Below are 26,516 nucleotides of genomic sequence, written 5' to 3'. Positions count from 1 at the left end.
CCCATATCTTCCCTTCCACTGCTCCCCCTCCTGCTGGCGTGAAACAGTCGACTTGTGCCTACCCAGAGGAAGGGGGCCATGACCCGGCAGGGCCGTCCTTACCGCCACAACAGCTAATGTCCCGAGGCAAATTCATCGCTCTCTCTCTGCCTCCCCTCACTCCCTCTCACATCCTTTCATTTCCCTCTCCTTCCCTCTCACTAACTCTCACTCCACATATACACTACAATTTCTCTCTCGGACTGTATGTCTCTCTCTCTCTCTGAACACTATCTTTTCTATACGCACATGAGCAGTTGCTCGCTCACTCACACACAGTACCTTTGAGACAGTGCCCACATAAGCGACTAGTGCACAAGCAAGAAATGCAGACAGGCGTGAAAGGAAAGTAAGTAATTATCAAAAGAAGGCTACCAAACCGGGAAGGCTATGTAGCACCATCAAATGTGCGGAATAATCAGAGGGCGCTAAATATCACCAAGGATGCCAATACGAGAACAAAAACGCATAAGGCGAACGATATCAAAAGTATCCGAGTCACCAAGAATTCTATTGAGGGACAGGTGACCGCGAGGGACGGTCGGAAAGCAAAACACGCTCGTCCTGGAAGTCAGGACATTCAACAAGGATATGCACGACCGTAAGAGGGACAATGAAATTTGGACATTAAAGAGCAGGGTGGCGCTCCATCAAGTGACCACGAGTTAATCGAGTATGGCCAATATGCAACCTCGCCAGAGCCGTTTCCCATCGCCGGTTACGGTGATTGGACGACGGCCACGAAGACGCACAACTCCTAAGAGTACGCAGTTTGTTACCAGTAACAGAAGACCAACAAGTCTGCCAACGGGTAAGGATGGAGGAATGGATAACCGGGTAAAAGTCGGAATAATGAATACCTTTACGAGAGATGGGACTAGAGCGGACAGCTTCCCTGGTGGCAGCATCTGCACGCTCATTTAAGAGACACCAATATGGCTGGGAACCCAACAAAACTCAACCGACTTAAATTTACTGTGAACAAGAAACGGCCAATGCTGGATCTCGACAACTACTGGATGAACCGGATTAAAGGACCCGAGAGCCATGAGGGCACTAAGTCAACAACAACAACAACGGAAGACTGACAACGAGAAAGCAGGAGACGAAAAGCAGAGAGAATAGCATAAAGTTCTGCTGTGAAGATGCTAGTCTCCGGAGGCAAGCGACACACATAAGTGCAATCAGGAAAATCAACAGTAGTCCACACCGTCAGCAGCCTTAGACCCATCGGTGAAGACAGAAACTGAGCGGGAGTGAGAAGAAAAGTGCTCAAGGAAAAGGCATTTTAGAACCGTAGGAAGGGGTAAAAGCTTTAGTGATGCGGGTCAAGGATGTACAAAACTGCGGAAGAGGGACTCTCCACGGGGTCAAAGAAGGAACAACACGGAGAAATATTAGAAATACGAACTGAAAGAATCCTGTAAGCGAGATAACCGGACAAATAGGAAGGTGGTGAAGAGGAACAGGAACTGCAGGATGGGCAAAAGTTAAAGCACGACAGAGGCGAGAGGAAGGATGTTGCAAGGACCGCGCAAGATAGCGAAGACAGTAGCACTTGCAGAAACCAAATTAAGAAGGGGGAAGAGGTGGTGATGGTGTTCTAAGAACCACATCAGACGAACGTTAACCATACATTCAAAGAGTTTGCAGACAACTTCAGGTCAATAGGGCGAAAGTCCTTAGGGGAGGTTCCCAGAGACTCTGGTTTGCGAACAGGGAGGACAACGGCATCAAGCCAGTCCTCAGGGACTGACGACGACTCCCAGACCCGATTATACAGACTAAGTAAATATCGAGACGTGCACGGAGGGAGATGGCGAAGCATTTTTTTTTTTTTTTTTTTTTTTTTATATACAAGAGTTGTTACATTCTTGTACAGCCACTAGTACGCGTAGCGTTTCGGGCAGGTCCCTGGAATACGATCCCCGCCGCGAAGAATCGTTTTTTCATCCAAGTACACATTTTACTGTTGCGTTAAACAGAGGCTACAGTTAAGGAATTGCGCCCAGTAAATCCTCCCCGGCCAGGATACGAACCCATGACATAGCGCTCGCGGAACGCCAGGCAAGTGTCTTTACCACTACACCACGGAGACTGTTAAATGAATGCCATCGGTGCCCGCCGCCGTAGAACCGCCGAGGGCCGAGGCAGACCGAAGTTCAGAGAGAGAAAGGATCGTTATAGGGAAGTCGAAGACGAGTGCAGAAATCTAAAGGACGAGATTCAAGGACAGGTTTACGAAGGGAAGATTAAAACCAGAGCTAACAAAAGATAAGTGGGAACCCAGTTCGGTAGCGACCTGCAACGGGTCCGCCACAAGAGTACCACGGAGGTGAAGGACCGGTGAAACATCGGGAACGAACTTACCCGCCATCTTGCAGATACGCTTCCAGAACTGCGGCAGAGGAGTTTCGGACGTAATGGTGGATAGAGCTCTAGAAGCTGAGGAATCTGTGCACCAGTAGATTGACAGTTGAGAGGCGGAACCAAAGAGCCAGAGCTCAATCCCCGCAAGCCCAACTAGGCGAGTACACACACAGGACCTCGCGGCTGCAACCTGTCATCAGGATACCATAGTGTCACATAATGCTCATAGTACCTATGCTGCCAATGTTCAGTTTCCCTGAGGTAGATTGTCAAATCAACTGTCAAACGTTGACCAGACCACACTAGAAGGTGAAGGGACGACGACGTTTCTGTCCGTCCTGGATCATTCTCAAGAAAATCTACTTGAGAATGGTCCAGGACGGACCGAAACGTCGTCGTCCCTTCACCTTCTAGTGTGTGGTCTCGTCAACATACTTTAGCCACGTTATTGGGACTTATCGCCTGCAACTGTCAAACATTAGGATTAAGGACTTGCCCGAAACGCTATTCGTGCTAGTGGCTGTACAAGAATGTAAGAACTTTTATAAAAAAAAAAAAAAAAAAAATTAAATAAATAATTATACATTAGGCTTATATCGAGGTCTCCCCCCCCCCCCTCCAAGACCGAATTAATTATTCTGTATTATATAGAATTATATTTATTCTGTATTAACTAATGGTTCAACCCATGATTTAAACCACCATTATACAGTGCATCCTGTTAAAGGTTAGCACTTAGGGAGTAATCTTTGTGCTTCTCGGTAAATTATAATAAGCACTCAAATTATTACATATAATAAGGGTTCGTTCGCCAAACATTATATACAATAGTGTAAGCGTTGAAAAACAAACAGAATGGATTGTAGGAACGTCAACAGAAAACAATATAACATTGGAATGTTTATGGGGGTCCACTACTCCTCACAGGATGTGTACGAGGTTCACAACCGCCCACTGGATGAGACGCATTACCATCCACCGGATTCACAGTCTCTACCAGTCTCACAATCTACTTGACAATGGTCCAGGACGGACCGAAACGACGTCGTCCCTTCACTTTCTAGTGTGGTCTGGTCAACGTCATTCGTCGTAGATACCTCGCGAGGACCAAAAATCGTGCCACAACCAGGTTTTACACTTAGTCCACCTACACTGGCCTGTTGGGGGAAGGGGAGGTTTACAAGGTATACATATAATGGTTCACACATTGTGAATCTATTGTCAATGTCATGGCATTTAAGTCACAAGCCATTAATATTTTCCTTAACTGAAGAGTCAAGGATTTAATTTTTCCTAAAAAAAAAAAAAAAAAATAACTACACTTCAGGTCCTTAGTGACAAGTCTTGTAGACACGAAACATTGAGAGATCTCCTGGCTAAGGTATTCAAGAAGATTATGATCTACTTCAAAATTTAATATTTTACAACTTCATTCAGGAACCTAGGTTATTTTCTGGCAAAAATATAACAAAGGCGGCGTCTGAGACGACAGACTTCACTTTGTGACGGGCCATGGTGCGGCTATAGATGTTCTTCGGTACCCGAGACAGTCCTCTTTGCCTTCCCCGTTGTCTGGCTGTGGTCGCCCGAGCCTGGGGACGGGAACCGTCATATTAGAACCATTATATTTTTTTTTTTAATAAAATTTAAATTTTGCGATAGGTTAAGATTAACTTTTACAGACCTTTACAGCCGTTGAAGCCTGTAAGAGTAACCTGCACTTGATATACGGGGTGTTTGGTACATCTTTTATGACAATTTGAGCTGTATGACAAATTAATAAAGTAAAGAGAAATACAGACCCTCCAGTGAGAGACCAGTTGGTGTAGGAGGAAGTGTGCCCGGATGACCACCTCCAGGTCGTCCTGCCTCGCTCGTTGCCGCTTCTCCATATGAACTGGATCCAACCTGATGAAAATATTACGTAGTTTTTTTTTTAAATTCTTGGCCATAATCTTAGTCCATCAGGATGACTATATTTAAAGTTGTCCACGTGCATTTCTAACCATGTTAAACACTAATAAGTAAACTCACCTCTGGCAATAACGCTCTTTAGGAAGTCTTCTTTACCCTTGTCTTTGATACTAACAAGCTGGAAGCCTCTGCCAAGACTAGCAGTAAGAGTTTGCTTGATCCCAGTTGTATATATTATTCACGCACCATATGAAGTGGCAGTTCTACCACCCCTCTTTAGGTATCTGAAACCATTTGAGAATTAAATCAATAAATTAACTAAAGGAGACAATAAGAGCCATGTTGAGAACTCTAACCTGCATCTTTGGTACTAAGTATATTACTGGTTTGATCTATGGGATTTAAAGTTAAGCCAAATAAAACTATCATTTTACTTACTATGTTACCAGGTATTCCAGAGGACGGAGTGTCGAGTTGGTTGTGACCTTGAAGGCCGAGAGACTTAAGCTGGGGTTGTGGGACCAAAGGAAGCCGAGGTATCTTAATGCAGGAAGGGGTTGGAAGAACAAGGGTGCCGCTTGAAGAGTGAACTGTTAGACGTTATATGGAACTGAAAAGCAAGTAGTTTGAAACCTGTTAGTATCTTTGGGGAACTGTAAAGACTTTCCTGAAGGAGAACTTTAGGGAAGGGATACGAGCCAAGGTAAAAATTATATTTAAGAGTTTTTACTATCTTTTGTAATAATTACACGAAAAGGTCAAGCAGGATATTCGTTTAAAAGTTAAATTAGTAGTTATCTTAAATTACTACTATCCAAGATACTCTAAAAACCATTTGTCAAGCCTCTAGGCTCAGGTTGTAGATAGCCTAGAAGTTTGTAAGACGACTCAAAATCAAAAGACGGAAACTAGAAAATACCCGAGCAAAAAAAATTATACAAGAAGCATTAATGCCAAACCTTAACATTATTATCCTCTTCAATGTGTCGCGGCTCCCAGCATCTATCCTGGTGCAGTCATCGGGAGGGTAAACCCTTCATGTAAACTACACCTACTCTCAAGGAGAAGAAAGTCATTTAGTTTACTACACTAAGTAAAAAGCTTATCAACCGTCTATATTTAACAGAAAAAAATTTAACGTTGTTCTCCTAAGTAACGAATAAACACAGTCAACTTACATGACTACTGTACGTTACCAAACAAACATTTTGAACTGCTAGAGCAATCCTGTGTGTGTGTGTGTGTGTGTGTGTGTGTGTGTGGGGGGGGGGGGGGGAGTGTCCGGAGACTAACATCAGAATTTTACTTCAGGCGAGTTTGTCAAGCGTGTGACTGCCTTGCTTAGACCCCGGGGGGCGCTGGTAATTACACTACTATGAACGAGTAGTTATCTATCGTTCAGGTGCAATGGTCATGAATTATTAACGTTAAGTTGTTAGATTAGAGAAAAATTTACATACCTACACTGATATCATGAATGATATCAATCTACCGACATGCTACTCTACTTTAAGCCAATATTGCGATTAATATGTCAAGAAGTTTAATAATTATCGTTGATGGGTGTTAAAAACCATGGATGGACATCCTAAAGATTAACATCCTGGTTCATGGTTTAGAACATTTAACTAAATTTCCCATTACTTTAACTATATATCCAGCCTGCTGACTACAGTAGTCATGTTATTAAAACATTTTAAATTTAGGCTTTGAATTTGTAGTTTTTACCTCTTAAAGACTAGTAACCCCATTGTAAAGTCACAAATGTATAATGTTTATTTAACGTTTTTTTTAAGGTTGAAGACCAGACGTCAAGGGCTAGCCTCTCTCATGATACAAGTGGGGTCGAGGAGAGTCACAAGCCAGTTTGGGTCAGCTATAGTGCCACACGCAGCATTATGCGCACTTTAACCCCAACCTTCAATTCGTCAAGGCAAGTATGAAATAATGATAGTGCCCCCCCCCATACACTTCACTAGTTCCAGTACAGGGAACCAGGGGAAAGGGAGGACGCAACAAGGGGCAGGGGAGGGACGCAACAAGGGGGCAGGAGAAAGGGGGGACGCAACAAGGGTCCAGGAGAAAGGGGGGGGGACGCAACAAGGGTCCAGGAGAAAGGGGGGGGGACGCAACAAGGGTCAGGAGAAAGGGGGGGGACGCAACAAGGGTCAGGAGAAAGGGGGGGGACGCAACAAGGGTCAGGAGAAAGGGGGGGGACGCAACAAGGGTCAGGAGAAAGGGGGGGACGCAACAAGGGTCAGGAGAAAGGGGGGGGGACGCAACAAGGGTCAGGAGAAAGGGGGGGGACGCAACAAGGGTCAGGAGAAAGGGGGGGGGACGCAACAAGGGGCAGGAGAAGGGGGGGGACGCAACAAGGGGCAGGAGAAGGGGGGAGGACGCAACAAGGGGGCAGGAGAAGGGAGGGGACGCAACAAGGGGCAGGAGAAGGGGGTGGGGACGCAACAAGGGGCAGGAGAAGGGGGGACGCAACAAGGGGCAGGAGAAGGGGGGGACGCAACAAGGGGGCAGGAGAAGGGAAAGGGAGGGAGAGCCTCCACATACAACTAAGCTTCAAGACACGAACCTGGAACTGTATACCAAAAGTGAGGTAAAACAAGACTGAAGTGCTCCTTGTCTTATCCTCCCTTTTATAACCAGCAGCCAACCAAACCCGGCCGCTGATTGGGTGACATTCACCCTAAGACTCACCCTATTGGTTAATATTTTGCGAGTCTGAAGTGTCAATTATCAATGGCCAACAGCCACTCCTTCACTTCCCCAAATACGAACGAGTCTCTAATGAACCAATAAAAATCCCCAGCTTGAACGTTTGGAGTTGTTAATTTCAAAATTTAATTCACAAACTAATTAAAACATTCTATTGTAAATGTTCCAAAAGAACAATAGGTAGAACAAAGCAACATTTGCAACAGAACCGGCAGTGAATTAGTAATGGTCCGCCAGTCAAGAACTGTTAATGGCCGCTCAACAACTACAATATATGCGATAACAGACTAAGAAACTCAATAGCCCAACGTTCCTGACACAACACTGGATGATGTTAAATTATTGGTTTCAACTGACTTAAGATATTGCTCGTTAATGACAAAAGGAGTAATTTTAACTTATTGAAGTGTGAACATTTATGCTTTATGATAACTATTAACGTCCAGGATGACATTGTTCAGAATATTATTCTGCACAAGTGGCGTCCTTAATGATCACTTCCTGACGGGTCCTCGGCGCTCCTCTCGTCTTCAACACAAGACTTCCCGCCACCTTCCTCGCTCTTCCTGTCTCCGTCTCCCCAAGGTACTCCTCGAGCGTCTGGAGTAGAAGTCTCAAGATGAGTCTTATAGGACGTCAGGCAGTTCCCAGTTCCTTCCTACCCGCCCTCTACAGCGCCAACCTCTTCAGTTCTGTCTGTTAGAGCTGTTTACCTTGAGGTTTATAAGCTTATAACTGTCCTGTCGTAACCGACGACCACAGCCAGACAGTAAGGAAGGCAAGCAAGACCGTCTCCGGGGTACTATAGAACATCTACAACAACAGGATAACATTACACGACATTGCCTCTCACCACGTCAAGTCTGTCACGTGACACCAGCCTCTGATGTTGATGCTTCTCGTCGGTCTTGCCTCTCAAGTCTTCCTACTTGGGAACCTGTACACTGAACATTACTGCCTTTAACACTGCCAGTGTATCCTCAGGATGGATATAGGGTCCACAACTATAGTCACTCGATGTATATGGGGTCCACTACCACCCGTAGGATGGGTATGGGGTCCACTACCACCCGTAGGATGGGTATGGGTCCACTACCACCCGTAGGATGTTTATGGGGGTCCACTACCACCCGTAGGATGGGTATGGGGTCCACTACCACCCGTAGGATGGGTATGGGGTCCACTACCACCCGTAGGATGGGTATGGGGTCCACTACCACCCGTAGGATGGGTATGGGGTCCACTACCACCCGTAGGATGGGTATGGGGTCCACTACCACCCGTAGGATGGGTATGGGTCCACTACCACCCGTAGGATGGGTATGGGGTCCACTACCACCCGTAGGATGGGTATGGGGTCCACTACCACCCGTAGGATGGGTATGGGGTCCACTACCACCCGTAGGATAGGTATGGGGTCCACTACCACCTGTAGGATGGGTATGGGGTACACTACCACCCGTAGGATGTTTATGGGGGTCCACTACCAACTGTTGGATGTGCATGGGTTCCACTACCGCCCACAGGATGGGTATAGGGTCCATTGCCGCTCACAGGATAGGTATAGGGTCCACTACCGCCCAGTTGTGCGCGGTAGTGGACCCTATACCAATCCTTTGGATGGTAGTGGGGTCCACTACAACTGTTGGATGAGTATGGGGCCCACTATACCGCCCACAGGATGGGTATGGGGTCCAGTACTGCCCACAGGATGGGTATGGGGTCCAGTACCGCCCACAGGATGAGTATGGTGTTCACTACCGCCCACATCTGTGCGGTAGTGGACCCCATCCCAATCCTGTGGATGATATTGGACCCCATAACCATCCAATGGGCGGTTGTAGACCCCATACCTATCCTACAGGTGGTAGTGGACCTCTTACTCATCCTGTGGATGGTACTGGACCCCATACCCATCCTCTTGGCGGTAGTGGACCCCATACCCATCCTCTTGGCGGTAGTGGACCCCATACCCATCCAACAGGGTCCTGGTAGTACAGTCGGGTTCGTTCTCGACGCACAATCAAGAATTCCGGGTTCGAATCCGTAATTAACCTTAAATGATTGGGCACATTTCCTTTCACCTAAGGAAATTTACCTTTCAGTGAGCACTCAGTACTCACTGCTAGGTACTCGGGAGTTAGTCAGCTTGTTGTGGGGTTGCATCCTGGCCGGGGTCAGTAATTCGACCTCGAAAAAAGCCGAACGTGTATGAATTCACTCTTTCTTCCTGTCCCCCGACACTGTGAATTAACAGGTGGTAGTGAGCCCCATATACCCATGCAGTGGGCTGTAGTGAACCCCGTACCCATCCTGTGGGCAGTAGTGGACCCATTATCCAGTATCTATATTTGTCAAATATAGATACTGCTATTAAAAGATTCCCCCCATTTTCCACCAGCACGATGACTTAAGACTTTAAGGGTTGACAAATGTTAATCTTCCTGTTTGAAGGGCTGTTCACTTGAGACAGTTAAGCAAGTCCCAGCTGTGTCTGGGTACAGGTGACCCAGCGGGGTTTCTTCCTATTGGGGAGTGTTGTACATGCTGCTATGGCGGTGTGTCCACTCACAGGATGAGTGGCGCTGCCCAATAAACTCGCCCCTCGGGGCAAAATTTAAAAAAAAAAAAAATAAACCCCCTGGATGGAGGTGGGGGGGGGGGTCTAGGTAGAGGACGGTTTGAGGGAGTGTCTGGGGGGAAGGAGGTGGTGGGAGTGGGTGTCTGGAGTCCCCCCTTAACCGTTGACAAGCATCTAACATTGAGCGCTGCCTCAAATGTCAGTTTAGGTATTTGGCCGGTGGAGCTGCATGATATTTAAGAGGATAATTTGGATGTAAATGTCATAGTGGAGAGGCAGAGGCCGCGGACCTGCATAATGTGACTCACATTGTTAATAATGCCGGGGGGGGGGGGGTGAGGGGGAGTGGTGGGGGGATGGGGCGGGTGGGGGGCGCATCACTCCCCTTCGATTCCCAGTAGCTGTTAGTCATGCTCTCAGTCTGAGGTACACATGACCATCACGCAATTAGAGTAAATGAGCAGACGAGAGGACGAGGGGCACAGAAGACTGTCTTTAGCATCTTTAGCACAACAGCGGAGAGCATTTTTGCCTGTAGTGTTGATGATCTACACACTTCTCTCATGTGCTCCGGGAGAACTCATTGTTTAAATGCATTATTAAAAGAAAATATTCATCATTTACTCTCTGTGAGACTTTAGTCGCTGCACCAACGATGACTCACTCACTCTCGTTCTGATTAAACTAATTAGCTACACGAGCTTGACCTATGATCTTCTAGGCCTAAAAACCTAACATGTTTAGAAATGTCAAGGTTTAAATTTTCTGAACATCCATATATTTACTTATGTTGCAGGTTGTCACTATGACAGTCAGTCAGCCATTCAGAAAGCCAGACAGACAGACCCACGAAGACTGAAAGGCACACATAAATAAGTAAACTGAGGCAGTACATGGGAGGAGAGCCCGGGAGTGCCCCGTCACCCACCGTGGGAGGCGTAAGGGCTTCAAGGACTCTGGGATCACTGCGTTATGTTGCGCCTCTGAACGTTCACATTTATATAAAAGAGAACAGAACAAGAAAAAACGTTCCTATATAGAGTGGAAACTGTCAAGAAATGCCTCGACTTGCGTAATAGTGTTTGTGTATAGCGTAAATAAAATATTCATGTCGATAGCCCCTAAGAAAAATATATATTTACATTAATATCCGACAAAGTAATATATTTACGTTAATAACCGCTAAATAAATTAATATATTTGTATTAATATCCGCCAAGGTGAATTTTGTAATGTAAGGTATGTGAAGGCAAGAAAGCGAGGAAGCAGGGATTCTGGTGGGTGTGTGGAGGTGGAACTAGTGTGTGTTGAGCTTCACGCTGAACGAGCAGTGTACAGTGTGGTAAATGAGGCGGCATGAGTCTGTGTTAGTGGCCGGGGGTGAGGGGTGAGCAGAAGAGCGGGGAAGGGGTGGGGAGGAGATACGTAGAAACGAGCGGGAGGGCTTCAGTGGTTAAGTAATGGCGAAAACAGGATCTTCCCGCTTGAAGATCATTTTTCTCCATACTACACTGAGCTCTTCTGCTATTAGCACTTTACATTTATTTATAAATGTGGAATTATGAGTCGGGACCAGGAGCTGAGTGTTTGGGGGCATGAGTCAGGACGATGGGCTGAGTGCTTGAGGGCATGAGTCAGGACCAAAGGCTGAGTGCTTGGGGGGCATGAGTCAGGACCAAGGGCTGAGTGCTTGGGGGCATGAGTCAGGACCAAGGGCTGAGTGATTGGGGGCATGAGTCAGGACCAAGGGCTGAGTGCTTGGGGGCATGAGTCAGGACCAAGGGCTGAGTGCTTGGGGGCATAAGTCAGAACCAAGGGCTGAGTGCTTGGGGGCATAAGTCAGAACCAAGGGTTGAGTGCTTGGGGGCATAAGTCAGAACCAAGGGCTGAGTGCTTGGGGGCATAAGTCAGAACCAAGGGCTGAGTGCTTGGGGGTATAAGTCGGGACCAGGGGCTGAGTACTCATCTAGTTATACTCACCTACTCACAGAAATCACAATAGCGTGATATATGGTCCCTCTGAATTGTCCCGCTGTGGTTTATCCTTTCTTCCTTTGCTGATTGGTGTTTTATATTGCCCTGTAGACCATTATTTACATCACTTGTTCGCAAACTGTATTTCCTCTCACTCAAGCTTATATTCTGGCAAAATCTGAATGACTGGTGATAACCTAACGCCTTAAAAAAAATAGAGCGCATAGGGCTTACTGGGTACGTGCTTTTCTTCTGGCGCCAATTAAACTGTCTCACAGTAAAATTAACGTTAGAGCCAGAAAATTGGCGCACAAGGCCAAACTTGTGCGACAGTTTTCTGTCATTCCACAATGGATCATTGTGGAAATTATACATACTGCCTTTTCACAGCTACTTTGCCTAACTGGTAAGTAAGTAAGTAATTATCAAAAGAAGGCACCAAACCGGGAAGGCTATGTAGCACCATCAAATACGCAAAATAATCAGAGGGCGCTAAATATCACCAAGGATGCCAATACGAGAACAAAAACGCATAAGGCGAACGATATCAAAAGTATCCGAGTCACCAAGAATTCTATCGAGGGATAGGTGACCGCGAGGGGCGGTCGGAAAGCAAGACACACGCTCGTCCTGGAAGTCAGGACATTCAAGAAGGACATGCACGACCGTAAGAGGGACAATGCAACTAGGACAATAAGGAGCAGGGCGGCGCTCCATCAAGTGACCATGGGTTAAGCGAGTATGGCCAATACGCAACCTCGCCAGAGCTGTTTCCCACCGCCGGTTACGGTGGAAGGAGGACGGCCACGAGGAAACACAACATTTAAGAGTACGTAGCTTGTTACCAGTAACAGACAACCAAGAAGCCTGCCAACGGGTAAGGACTGAGGAATGGATAACCGGGTAAAAGTCGGAATACGGAATGCCTTTACGAGAGATGGGACAAGAGCGGACAGCTTCCTTAGCGGCAGCATCCGCACGCTCATTTAAAGACACGCCAATATGGCTGGGAACCCAACAAAACTCAACCGACTTAAATTTACTGTGAACGAGAAACAGCCAATGCTGGATCTCGACAACTACTGGATGAACTGGATTAAAGCACCCGAGAGCCATGAGGGCACTACGAGAGTCAACAACAACCACAAAGGAAGACTGACAACGAGAAAGCAGGAGACGAAGAGCATAGAGAATAGCATAAAGTTCCGCTGTAAAGATGCTAGTCTCCGGAGGCAAGCGACACATATAAGTGCGATCAGGAAAAACAACAGAGTAGCCAACACCGTCCGCTGACTTAGACCCATCGGTGAAGACAGAAACGGAGCGGGAGTGAGAAGAAAAGTGCTCGAGGAAAAGGCGTTTTAGAACCGTAGGAGGGGTAAAAGCTTTAGTGATACGAATCAAGGATGTACAAAACCGCGGAAGAGGGACCCTCCACGGGGGCAAAGAAGGAACAACACGAGGAGAAACATCAGAAATACGAACGGAAAGAGAATCCTGTAGGCGAGATAACCGGACAGAAAGAGGGAGGTGGCGAAGAGGAACAGGAACCGCAGGAGGGGTAAAAGTTAAAGCACGACAGAGGCGAGAGGAAGGATGTTGCAAGGACCGCGCAAGATAGCGAAGACAGTAGCGATCACGGCGGTCCTGGAGAGACAGGAAGCCAGTGTCAACATACAAGCTAAGGACGGGAGTCGAACGAAAGGCACCAGAACTGAGGCGCAACCCAGTATGGTGCAAAGCATCAAGACGGCGAAGAGTAGAAGGAGAAGCAGACGAGTAAGCAGGGCAACCATAATCGAGCTTAGACAGGACGAGAGAGGAATGTAAAGCAAGGAGAGTGCGCCTATCTGCCCCCCAAGAAGTATGGGACAAGACCCGAAGGAGGGTAAGGGCCTTAGAGCACTCAACACGGAGGTAAGAGATATGGGGAGACCAAGACAAACGAGTGTCAAGGAATAACCCCAAAAGCTTCGCGGAATCTTTGTATTCAAGGGGATGACCATAAAGTGACAAAGAGGGACGAAGAACAACCCGTTTCCGCGTAAAAGTCATGGCACAAGTCTTAGAAGTAGAGAACTTGAAGCCATGACCTGTGGCCCAAGACGACACGGCATCAATTGCAAGTTGAAGCCGGCGTTGAAGGAGAGGCGAATCATCACCCTGACAACAAAGGGTAAGATCATCGACATAGAGAGCGGAGAAGACACCAGAAGGAAGAGAGGAAAGAAGACCATTGAGGGCAACCAGAAAAAGAGTAGTGCTCAGAACACTACCCTGGGGCACACCTTCGTATTGCTGAAAAGAGGGAGAGAGAGAGCGGTACCAAGGCGCACCCGAAAGGAACGACGAGAGAGGAAGCTGCGGAGAAAGAGAGGGAGATGACCACGAAGGCCAAAAGAATGAAGTTGAGATAGGATATGATAACGCCAAGTGGTGTCGTAAGCCTTTTCTAGGTCAAAAAGGACGGCAACAACGGAGGTCTTCGCAGCAAAAGCAGTACGAATATAGACCTCCAAGTTCACCAGGACATCTGTCGTGCTGCGGCACTTGCGGAAACCAAATTGAGAAGGGGAGAGGAGGTGATGGTGTTCCAGGAACCACATCAGACGAACGTTAACCATACGTTCAAAGAGTTTGCAGACACAACTTGTGAGAGCAATAGGGCGAAAGTCCTTAGGGGAAGTACCCAGAGACCCCGGTTTGCGAACAGGGAGGACAACGGCATCGAGCCAGTCCTCAGGGACTGACGACGACTCCCAGATCCGATTATACAGACTCAGTAAATACTGAGACGTGCTCGGAGGGAGATGGCGAAGCATCTCATAATGAATACCATCGGAGCCCGCCGCCGTAGAACCGCAGAGGGCCAGGGCAGAACGAAGTTCAGAGAGAGAGAAGGGATCATTATAGGGAAGCTGAAGATGAGTGCAGAAATCTAAAGGACGAGACTCAAGGACAGGTTTACGAAGAAGGAAAGATTGGGGAAGATGAAGACCAGAGCTAACAGAAGAAAAGTGGGAACCCAGTTCGGAAGCGACCTGCAACGGGTCCGCCACAAGAGTATCATGGAGGTGAAGGACCGGTGAAACATCGGGAACGAACTTACCCGCTATCTTGCGGATACGCTTCCAGATCTGGGCCAGAGGGGTTTCGGACGTAATTGTCGAGACATAAGATGCCCAACATTCACGTTTAGCCGTACGGATGGCCCTACGGGCCACCGCACTCGCTTTCCGAAAGAAAAGAAAAGAATCGGTCGTCTGCCTACGGCGGTGCTTCTTCCAGGCTGCACGCTTACAGCGGACAGCCCGAGCACAGTCCGCATTCCACCAGGGAACGCACTTCCGTGGACCCCGAGAGGAAGAGCGAGGAATAGAGCGGAGGGCAGCGTCGAAGACAGTGTCATGAAAAAGGAGGAGAGCGCGAGAGAGGGGCAGAAGGGAGAGGTCAGAGAGAGTAGCACTGAGGGAAAATAGGGTCCAGTCCGCCTTAGCAAACTGCCACCTAGGGAAAGAGAGGGAAGGGCGAAAAGAGAAAAAGGAAACAAGGATGGGGAAATGATCACTTCCATGGAGGTCATCAAGAACCTGCCACGTGAAATCTAAGTAAAGAGAAGAAGAGCAGAGAGAAAGATCAAGACAAGAAAGGGTGCGAGTTCGAGAGTCCAAATGAGTGGGCTCACCAGAATTCAGAAGAGACAGGGAAGAAGAGAGGAGAAACGGCTCAAGGAGGCGACCCCGGGTATTCGTCAGAACGTCACCCCAAAGAGAATGACGACAATTGAAGTCACCCAGCAGGAGCACAGGCTCCGGCAAGGAGTCTAGGAGGTGTTTCAAATCAGGAAGAGAGAGCGGGACACTCGGGGGGAGATAAATGGAACAAACTGTGTACCATTTCCCCACAAAGATACGAGCAGCAGAACAATGGAGAGGCGAAGGAAAAAGTAAAGGAACAAAGGGAACATCAGCCCGAATCAAGAGAGCAGAAGAATTAGAAGCCCCAGCAATGGCTGGGGGGGGGGAGAGAAAGGAATAGCCACGAAAACGACCAGGACGAGCACCAAGCATTGGCTCCTGGAGACAGACACAAAGGGGCGAAAACCGCGAAACCAGAAGTTGGAGTTCGAGGAAATTGGCGTAATAACCTCGAACGTTCCATTGAAGAATGGACAACGACGAGAAGAGAAAGGACAAAAACAAAGAACAAGGAAGAAACAAAGGCGAAAGACCAACAGAGCACGTTAAAGAATATCAGGGTCGGGATCAGGGTCAGCAAAGTCAGGGTTAGGGGGCATGGGTAAACTGAGCAAAGACGGAGGGAAGGAAACGGGAGAACAGATCAGAGGTGGGCGGGCAGGGTCCGGAGGAGAAGGAGGAAGAGGAGGAGACAACGGAGAGGAGCAGTCAAGGACAGCAGCAGGAAGAGGGGGAGTAGAAAGAGGGGAGCGCACCCCAGCAAGAGCAGCAACCGAAAGGGAAGCAGGGGCCAAAGAAACCTCCATAGCAGGAACAGGGGGCGCAAGCACCGAAACGGGAGGGGAAGGAGCAACAGAGCCAGAAGGAGGAGCTGAGGAAGAAAGCGAAGCCTTCTTACCCGCCGGGGAAGAGGAAGGAGAGGAGCCAGGCTTACGCTTCTGACTTAAAGAGACCGGTGTCCCAGCAACTACGTACCGGGCAACGGATTCCAGTGTCTCAACCGGAGAAGCCGAACGAGAGCACACACGACGGCCGTTAGGAGAGCGATGGACATCCGCCTGCTCCGACAGGCGGCGGGGAGAGCCGATAGATGGAGGAAGAGGATGGGAAGGAGGATCGGAGGGGGACGAGGAAGAAGACACAGGAGACATGACAGACCGGGTTGAAAGAAGGGGAACCCCAGACAGAGGACCAGGAGGGGGACCCCTCGGGAAAGAACTCAAAGGAACTGAGGAGGGGGCAGTGGGAGTATCAGGGTCCAAGGCCCGGAAACGGTTGAGAGTCTGAGGAAGGGGGGAAGGACGAGGAGAGGAAGAGCGCAACACGCGAGCATAAGAGATGTTAGTATAAGGCGGGAGCCGGCGAACCTGGCGCCTCGCCTCAGGAAAAGACAAACGCTCCCGGTGCTTCAGGTTAAGGACGGCCGCCTCAAGCTTGTAATGTACACAGGCACGGGAGAACGTAGGATGGGCCTCACCGCAGTTGAGGCAGCGAGCTTGGGGAGAAGTGCACTCCGACTTAGAGTGACCTTCACTCCCACACAAAGGACAGAGAGAGACAGTCCCAGAGCAGCGGAGGGCACCATGCCCAAACCTCCAGCACTTATTACAAAGTCGAGGAGAAGGAATATACTCCTGGACAGAGCACCTAGCACCCGCAAGAATGACAGAGGATGGAAGGGTCCTACCATCAAAGGTGATCTTCACAACGCGAAGGGGTTGACGGCGACGACCACGAGGGGGACGAGTAAACGAGTCGACCTGGAGGACAGAATGGCCTTGGGCATCAAGGATATGCCGAATATCATCGTGGCAATCCTGCAGATTCCGAACACCGGTTGCAACATGGGGTGGGAGGAGAATAGTGCCAACACTGGAATTCATCTGAACGTTCTTGGAGACCCGAACAGGGATCTCGCCAAGGCAAGATAAGGCAGCCAAGCGGGAAGCCGCATCCTGAGAAGGAGCAGCAACGACACGTGTACCGAGACGAGTGGGGTTGAAAGTAACACACGCATCCACGGAATCTACAAGATGCCGATGGAGGGAGAAATCGTCAGGAGGCGCAGAATCAAGAGGGAGGAGATCAAAGTATTTGGCCCATGAAGCAGGACCAAACAAGGCCTGATACGCATCAGCACGGGAAGGAATCGAGCGAGTGCGGTTGGGGCGCGAACGGCGTTGAGAACCCCTAGAGAGAGAGGGGTCAAAAGGCGCAGTAGTCACAACGAAAGACTTAGCCACACCAGGGGACGAAGTGGTCACCACCGGGGGCTGGAGGCTCGACCCAACCTCAGAGGAGGGAGGGGAGCTGGGGGAAGAAGTCAGGACGGTCAAAGGAGGAGCAAGGTCGGGGCCCAACGCAGCGGGAGCTACAGAGCCTGGTCTTCCAATACAGGCCGACTCGGGGGCTTGGTCGCCCACCCCACGAGCCTGAGAGGGTACAACGGAAACATTCAACGACATAGAGACGAAAAGTGAAAAATTCATCCACGAATGTGCCCCCATACCCACCATGGAGCCACAATTAGAGGCAGGACACCCAACAGGAAGCTATCGCCGATCATGCCGGGGCCCCCTAGGGGTGCATCGTGAGTATACGCCCCACAAACGCCACCTTAAGAACCGTCAGTCCGTCGAGATCGGGTTCAGCGACGAAAGGGGGATTGACAATAAAAGGTTCCCCTCGCTCGAGACGTCGGGTACTACAGTTCTACGGGTGCAAGAGTATGCCTTCTCAAGCACCCGGGCGTCAAAATAGAAGAAGTCCAAAGAAATAATCCAAAACAAGCAAAAGGTCGGCAGGAAACGACAAGCAGATAGGAGAAGAGGGGGGAGAAAAACGAAACATAAGGAAAAGGAAAAGCGATCCGGCACAATTGGAGAAGACAGCAGCAGGAGTGCAAGGCCAGAAAAGGACAGAGGACTGCCCAACGGAGCATCACACTCCGGCAGCCGTCCACCAAGCCCCCTCACGACGCCAACGGGCCGGAAGGGGAGGGGGTGCCTAACTGGTAAGAAATATATATATATATAGGTATCTATTAAAATACATGCTTTCTGCTAAGCGGTTGCAACTGCCAGATTCACTTATGTTGACCTAGTGAACTACCAGTACAGCTTCAAGATCGTGTGAAGCAGAGACTTGTGTGTAATAGTAATAAGCGTCACTTAGGGGAAGATTTAGTATTTTAGTGATTTCAGCTGAGAGCTGTATCACCTCGTGAGATTATATACACGCGCGCGCACCCTCCAGTCACTGTCCTCCCGCCAGACCTCTTATCGCCGTCAGCCAAGGCATATTAAAGGAACACACGAAGGATCAATACTAAATTATCGGGTAAACAAGTAACATTGCGAACTGAACCATCCAAGCAATTAATAGTGTTTACCTAGTTATGTGTATTTACATTACTTTGGATTGTTAATGAGCTCTGCGCTCAGGAATAGACGATGGCTTGAGAAACAAAGGAAAGACGACTGGCTCTATCCTGTATCCCCACCCTCCCCACCCGCCTACCTAAACCCAGGAACATTGGGTCCTCTCCCCTTTGGGTCTTTGTCGGGGCCTTAATACTGCACGAGATTTATTCTAAAGTAGGTGTGTTTGCTCGTCTTTGAGCGCAAGATCAAATTATATGATATCCGAGTCCTATTGTTTGGCTCGGTTGAGGGGACGGGGTAAGGGTGGGTATGAGCGGGGGCGAACACTGGCGTGGGCGTCCGTGTGTGTGTGTGTGTGTGTGTGTGTGTGTGTGTGTGTGTGTGTGTGTGTGTGTGTGTGTGTGTGAACGGGTATGTGTGGGTGTGAACATGGGTATGAAAAGGGTTGAGGTTTAGCTTACACCTGACTGGCAGAGCTGATCTACAATACTTGCTTTCAACACTGTATATGAACTCTGTTTCCTTTACCGTTCCTGCTGACCGGTTGTGAGTGTACTGGAGGCGGGTGTAGGTGTAATTAGAGCCAGAGGGGTCTATAGTGGCTATGGTGAGGGTGGGTGTGATGAGTTTGGGGGGATGTTCTCTCGTCACTGGCTCAGCCTCCCCATCACTATTTACAAAGACCTGAAAGTTGTAGCATTAAATATTATGATAGATATCGTGAGGAGACATTAACATATGGGACTAATAGAACAAGAACCTGGCAATGTGATGTTATAGTGGCCAGAATACGCCTGGGATATAGACGTATCTGGCAGCTTTCTCAAAACACAAATGTCGAGTACACAATGTGTCAACTGTGTGAAAGAGAAAACATGCACTCTCTTGAACATTATATTGTAGAATGTCCCATATTGACTGACTTTCGCCCTCCTGGGCTAAGGTATGCTGAACTGTGTAATTACTATACGAGTACTGGAACACTTGATACATTGGACTTGTACCCAAGACTGACCATGTATCAATTATACAATGTATGTATGTGATTTAACTATATAATCTGAGCTTGTAAAAGCATGTTAATCACCTTCAGTGGTTAAGTGCTTAATTACACACTAGTTTCTCTATCAGCCATCTCACCCTGTCAAAGTAGAAGAGACAAATGTATGTGTATGTATGTGTGTGTATATGTGCACGTTTCAATTCTTCCTCCGTGGTCGTGGCTGCCTATAGTTCCTGGGCTGCCTATAGATGGCGACATGGGGAAGGGTTCAGGAATGGATGGGGGGGGGGGGTGGAAGGGTCACGGATGTTGGGGGCTGGTTTGAGGGAGGGATTGGCGGCCACCAGGTGGGGGGAAGGCCGGAGGTGCGGGGCAGGTGGTGTGGGGGAAGGAGGTGGGGGGGGGGAGGGTGGCCGTAGGTGGGGGGGGGGAGATGGTGGGGGGGGGAGGCAGTCTACAAGAACACAGGGATTTAACTGCTGGGATTGGAAGGTGGTGGTGAGAAAGTCTCGAGTTATATGAAGCAACTTCAATAATCCATAATCTATGGAGTGTCGAAGCTGTTGAATATCTATGGACCATAGATATTATTTATACTTAAAAAGCAGGGCAAAATATCTACAGGTAAACAGACCTTGCAGTGAATCTTTGTTCATGGGGGAAGTATAAGAAATAATATTATGATTAAACTGATAATTCACTTGAGGTTCTTCTGCCGGCGCTAGGCATCCCCACAACACCTTGTTGACAGAGTGCCGGCTCTCCCGCCAAAGGCTTCTTCTCGTACCGTCACACAAGTATTCCTCATTTATTTATCCTCTCATTGTCCGTTACTGCTGTCACTTTGTCATGTCAGCGAACACTATTCACAAGCGAATGGACCCCGAGTTCGATTTTCGGGCAGGTCAAGACGAATTAGAGGTGGAATATCCGGCGGTGCCCAGGTCGACTTGGGCACCCTCAGATCTGCCTCTTGTTTTTATGTTTACCTTTGTTAGTGAGAGAGAGAGAGAGACAGAAAGAGAGAGAGAGTGTGAGAGTGTGAGAGAGTGAGAGAGTGAGTGAGTGAGTGAGTGTGTGTGTGTGTGTGTGTGTGTGTGTGTGTGTGTGTGTGTGTGTGTGTGTGTGTGTGTGTGTGTGTACGTACTCTCCAAGTCGTGCTTGCGGGAGTTGAGTTCTGGCTCTTTGGTCCCGCCTCTCAACTGTCAATCAACTGGTGGAAAGATTCCTGAGCCTACTGGGCTCTATCATATCTACATTTGAAACTGTGTATGGAGTCAGCCTCCACGAAGTGACAAGGGAGCCGGTCGGCCGAGCGGACAGCACACTGGACTTGTGATCCTGTGGTCCCGGGTTCGATCCCGGGCACCGGCGAAAAACAATGGGCAGAGTTTCTTTCACCCTATGCTCCTGTTACCTAGCAGTAAAATAGGTACCTGGGTGTTAGTCAGCTGTCACGGGCTGCTTCCTGGGGGTGGAGGCCTGGTCGAGGACCGGGCCGCGGGGACACTAATAAAAAAAAGCCCCGAAATCATCTCAAGATAACCACCACATCACTGCCTAATGCATTCCACCTGTTAACTACTCTGACACTGAAAAAGTTCTTTCTCATGTGGGTACTCAGTTTCCACCTGTGTCCCCTTGTTCGCGTACCACCCGTGTTAAACTGTTTATCTACCCTGTCAATTCCTCTGAGAATTTTGTAGGTAGTGATCATGTCACTACCTACTATGTACGTATGTACCACCATCTTCTTAATTACATACAAAAAGTCATTTGTTCAGATCTATACAGTATCAGCAAGCGGAACAAATATACAGCTTACGTACTGCCAAGCCTAAACCGAGCAGTACAGTGCTGGTTTTATTGGATTATTCATTGATACGTACCTCTTCTTGCATGCTAGTACGAGCGATGAAATAACAATATATATTAACAAATACGAACAAAAACAAAGTTTACGACAAGAAATATATAAAAAGAAGTCACTGCGAAGTTATAATTGTCAAAAGGGGAACATAAACAACAGGTGGTCAGTATCGGCAGTTTAAAATCATTGAAAAACACATTGACAGCCACGGTTAACTCCCCCTACATGACAAAATACTCCGCACCACCACTGAAGTGACGTGTTGACAACTGTGCAAATAGTGACCGATGTTCATTTGTTTTAGCTCACGGATTCGAGTGGGTAGCTGCGGGTTTTCACCTTTAAAAGTAGCATTTATTTTTATTATATATATATTATATTTTATTATTTCCTTTCGCTGAAAAAAGGATCTCAGTTCGAGTTTATATAAAAATGAGTAAAACTATTAATATTTTATTAACATATTTACGTACACTTGCATTTATTAGGGTCCCGGTAGTACATTCGGGTTCATCCTCGATGCACAATTGATAATTCCGGGTTCGAATCCCGGGCGGGACAGAAATGGTTGGGCACATTTTCTCTCACCTAATTCCGCTGTTCACCTAGCAGTGAGTAGGTATTCACTACTCACAAGCTGAGGTAGTCAGCATGTTGTGGGGTTGCATCCTGGGCGGGGTCAGTAATTTGGCCTTGGAGGGGTAAAAGCCATATTTATTTATTTATTTATTTATATACAAGAAGGTACATTGGGTTTATGAGAGTACATAGCATTGATGTTTTAACATTCTTGTAAAGCCACTAACACGCATAGCATTTCGGGCAGGTCCTTAATCTAACAGATCATTTTAGTAGGTAATTTCTAGCAAAATTTAAAAAATGTTTACAGGTACATTAAGAAAATTTGACAAAGATTAGTAGGTACATTAAAGTAAAATTTGAGGATTATCAACTGGTACATTGTAGCATAATTTGAGGATTATTTAAAGGTATAATTAAATGCAGTAAAAGTGCGGGATAATCAGAGGGCGCTAAATATCACCAAGGATGCCAATACGAGAACAGAAACGCATAAGGCGAACGATATAAAAAGTATCCGAGTCTCCAAGAATTCTATCGAGGGACAAGCGACCGCGGGGGACGGTCGGAAAACAAGACACACGCTCGTCCTGGAAGTCAGGACATTCAACAATTAAAGGATATGCACGACCGTAAGAGGGACAATGCAATTTGGACAATAAGGAGCAGGGCGGCGCTCCATTAAGTGACCGTATCGTCATCTCACCCCTTTCGCAGGCGTCTCCTATGCTCGCGTGTTGCGTTCTACCTCTCCTCGTCCTTCCCGTCTTCCTCAGTCTCACAACCGTTTCCAGGCCTTAAACCCGACCACACCCCACCACCTCCTCCCCTATTCCTTTGCCTCCTGTCCCGGATGGTCTCCCTCCCGGTTCTCCATCTGGGGTTTCCCCCCTTCCTACCCAGTCCACCATATCTCCTTTGTCTTCTTCCCCGTCTCCCCCCCCCCACTCTTTCTTCCCGACCCTTCCCCCAGTCTCTTGACCCTCCACGCCACCTGTCTGTCCAGGCTGATATCCATCATCCTCCCAGCAATCTTCGTGTTATTCGCTCCCGTTCCTCTTCTCCTGCCGAGACCATTGAGTCTGTCGCCCGGTATGTTGTTACTGGAACGCCTGTCTCTTCGAGTCAGAAACGTAAGCCTGGCTCCTCTCCAGCGGGTAAGAAGGTTTCGCTATCTCGCCCCCTCCCTCTGACTCTGTCACTATATCCCCTCCCATGTCAGTGGTCGAACCCCGTCCCAGATATGGAGGTTTCTTTCGCCCCCGATTCCCTCTCGGTTGCTGCCTTTGTTAAGGTGCACTCCCTGACTCCTGCCCCCTCTCCTCCATCTGTCCTTGCCTGCCCCTCATGCAGTTGTCTCCTCCTCCGGACCCCGTCAGTCCGCCTCTGGTCTGGCCTCTCGCTCCCTTTCCTCTATCCTTACTAAGTTTACCCATGCCCCCTAACCCTGATTTTGCCGACCCTGCGCCTGAGATTCTTTAATAAACTGTGTTCTTCTATACCTTTATTTCTTTCTTATTCTCTGTTACTGTCCTTTCTCTTTGATAATGTCTATCCTTCAGTAGAATATACGTGAATTTTATGCCTACTTCCATGAACTCCAACTTCTAATTACACAGTTTTCACCACTTTGTGTTTGTCTCCAGGAACCAATGCTTGGTGCTCGTCCTGGTCACTTTCGTGGTTATTCCTTTCTTTCTCTCCCTCCCTCCCCCCCCCCCCCAGCTCTTGCTGGGGCCCATAACTCTACTGCTCTCTTAATTCGTTCCGATAATCCCTTCGTCCCCCTACTTCTTACGTCACCTATCCATTGTTCTGCTGCCCATGTTTTTGTGGGTAAATGGTATACAGTCTGTTCCATTTATCTCCCCCCCAAATGTCCCACTTTCCCTTCCTGATCTTAAGCACCTCCTGGACTCCTTGCCAGAGCCGGTGCTCCTTTTGGGCGATTTCAACTGTCGACATTTCCTCTGGGGTGATGTTCTGAAACACCCGAGGCCGTCTTCTCGAACCGTTCGTCCTCACTTCTTCTCTATCTCTTCTGAATTCTGGTGAGCCCACTCATGTGGACTCTCGAACTCGCACCCTTTCCTGTCTTGATCTTTCTCTCTGCTCGTCGTCCCTTTACTTAGTTTTCACAACTGATGTCCTGGTGAACTTGGAGGTCTATATCCGTACTGCTTTTGCTGCGAAGACCTCCGTTATTGCTGTCCTTTTTGACCTGGAAAAGGCTTATGACACGACTTTGAGATACCATATTCTGTCCCAACTTCGTTCTTTGGGCCTTCGTGGTAATCTCCCTCTCTCGTCGTACCTTTCGAGTCAGGCATGGTACCACTCTCTCTGCCTCTTTTCGGCAGTATGAAGGTGTGCCCCAAGGTAGTGTTCTTAGTACTACTCTTTCTGGTCGCCCTCAATGGTCTTCATTCCTCCCTTCCTTCTGGCATCTTCTCCGCTCTTTATGTTGACAATCTTACTCTTTGCTGTCAGGGTGATGATTCGCCTCTCCAACGGCGGCTTCAACTTGCGATTGATGCAGGTATAATTAAATTATCTTTGGCCACCAATCATGGACTGTCGCGATCACGGCGGTCCTGGAGAGACAGGAAGCCAGTGTCAGCGTACAAGCTGAGGGTAGGAGTTGAACGAAAAGCACCAGAGCTGAGGTGCAACCAAGTTTTGCTCATTATGCTCAATTAGTATTAAGCTTGTCATTTAAGTTTATCATGCCCGAAACGCTTTGCGTAATAGTGGCTTTAGGCATCGTATGTACTAGCTCTACCTATAAGTCAACCAATCTTTGTAAAAATTTATTGTATGTACCTTACCTAAATAAAAATTATTATTATTATTATTATTATTATTATTATTATTATTATAAGTATGGTGCAAAGGATCAAGACGGCAAAGAGTAGGAGGAGAAGCAGAAGAGTATGCAGGGCAACCATAATTGAGTTTAGACAGGACGAGAGAGGAATGCAAATAGAGGAGCGTGCACCTATCTGCTCCCCAAGAAGTATGGGACAAAACCTTAAGGAGGTTAAGGGCCTTAGAGCATTCAACACAGAGGTAAGAGATATGGGGCAACCAAGACAAACGGGTATCAAAGAATAACCCCAAAAGCTTTGAGGAATCTTTGTACTCAAGGGGATGACCATAAAGTGACAAAGAGGGACGAAGAACAACTCGCTTCCGAATAAAAGTCATGGCACCAGTCTTAGTAGTAGAGAATTTGAAGCCATGATTGATGGCCTAAGATGACACGGCATCAATCGCAAATTGAAGCCGTCGTTGAATGTTAGGTGAATCACCACCTCGACAGTAAAGAGTAAGATCGTCAACATAAAGAGCGGAGAAGATGCCAGAAGGGAGGATAGAAGACCATTGAGGGCAACCAGAAAAAGAGTAGTGCTCAGAACACTATCTTGGGGTACACCGTCATACTGCCGAAAGGTACACAGCCCGACTCGAAAGGTACGACGAGAGAGAAAGCTTTGAAGGAAGAGAGGGAGATTACCACAAAGGCCAAAAGAACGAAGTTGGAACAGTGAAAGGGTGGAGACGGCAGACTTGGTGACTAGCCTCAGGAAAAGTCAAACGATCCCGGTTTTTCAAGTCGAGGACTGCTTCCTCAAGCTTGTAATGGATACACGTCTGGGAGAAGGTAGTGTGGGCCTCACCGCAATTGAGGCAGCGAGCCTGGGGAGATGAGCAATCTGTCTTAGAGTGGCTATCGTCCATAGTGGTAAGATGGCCATAGCTATCGGATGGCCATAGCTATCGGATGGCCATAGCTATCGGATGGCCATAGCTATCGGATGGCCATAGCTATTGGATGGCCATAGCTATTGGATGGCCATAGCTATCGGATGGCCATAGCTATCTGATAGCTATCGCTATCTAGATCAGTGTATTGATCTTTGAGTACCTAGTAGAGCTAGGAATTCTCTCTCCACAAAAAGAACTGGGAAACAAAGGGCTCCAAAAGGAAAATTATGAGATGAGAAAATTCCTAGGGGATATACCATGGGACACAGAACTCACAACCAAGTCCGTACAAGACATGATGGACTATGTCACCCAAAAGTCTCAGAAGGCAGTAAACAGGTTTATGCTGGCCCGACAGGAAAAAAACCAAGAAGCAAAAGAAGTATTCGTGGTTTAATAGGGCATGTATGAAAGCAAAGGAACTGAACAAAAGGGCGTGGAGGAACTTCCGAAATAACAGAACACCAGACAGTAGAGAGAGATACCAGAGAACCAGGAACGAGTAAGTTAGTGTGAGAAGAGAAGCCGAGAAAAAGTATGAAAATGATATAGCTAATAAAGCCAAGACTGAACCAAAGCTACTACACAGTCACATCAGGAAGAAAACCAC

At 47.9% G+C, this 26,516-nt stretch overlaps 1 long non-coding RNA gene across 4 annotated transcripts; it reads right to left on the bottom strand.

Annotated features, from left to right (window-relative positions):
• Positions 1-3,188: 3,188 nt before the first annotated feature.
• LOC123760822 (uncharacterized) lies at positions 3,189-6,931 on the bottom strand. Of its 4 annotated transcripts, none has more exons than XR_006773171.2 (6): positions 5,283-5,440; positions 4,762-4,933; positions 4,444-4,607; positions 4,212-4,317; positions 3,904-4,001; positions 3,189-3,566 (listed from the first exon to the last, which is right to left on the bottom strand). It is a non-coding gene; the product is annotated as an uncharacterized lncRNA (long non-coding RNA). The 4 variants fall into 4 exon arrangements; XR_006773172.2 differs by having other exon boundaries at positions 3,909-4,001; XR_011229297.1 differs by lacking the exons at positions 3,189-3,566; positions 5,283-5,440 and adding an exon at positions 6,908-6,931 and having other exon boundaries at positions 3,810-4,001.
• Between the last annotated feature and the right edge of the window lie 19,585 nt (positions 6,932-26,516).

This window comes from Procambarus clarkii, chromosome 21 (genome assembly GCF_040958095.1).
Source record: "Procambarus clarkii isolate CNS0578487 chromosome 21, FALCON_Pclarkii_2.0, whole genome shotgun sequence".
Lineage (NCBI taxonomy): Eukaryota > Metazoa > Arthropoda > Malacostraca > Decapoda > Cambaridae > Procambarus > Procambarus clarkii.
This window is presented reverse-complemented; position numbering and strand designations above follow the sequence as displayed.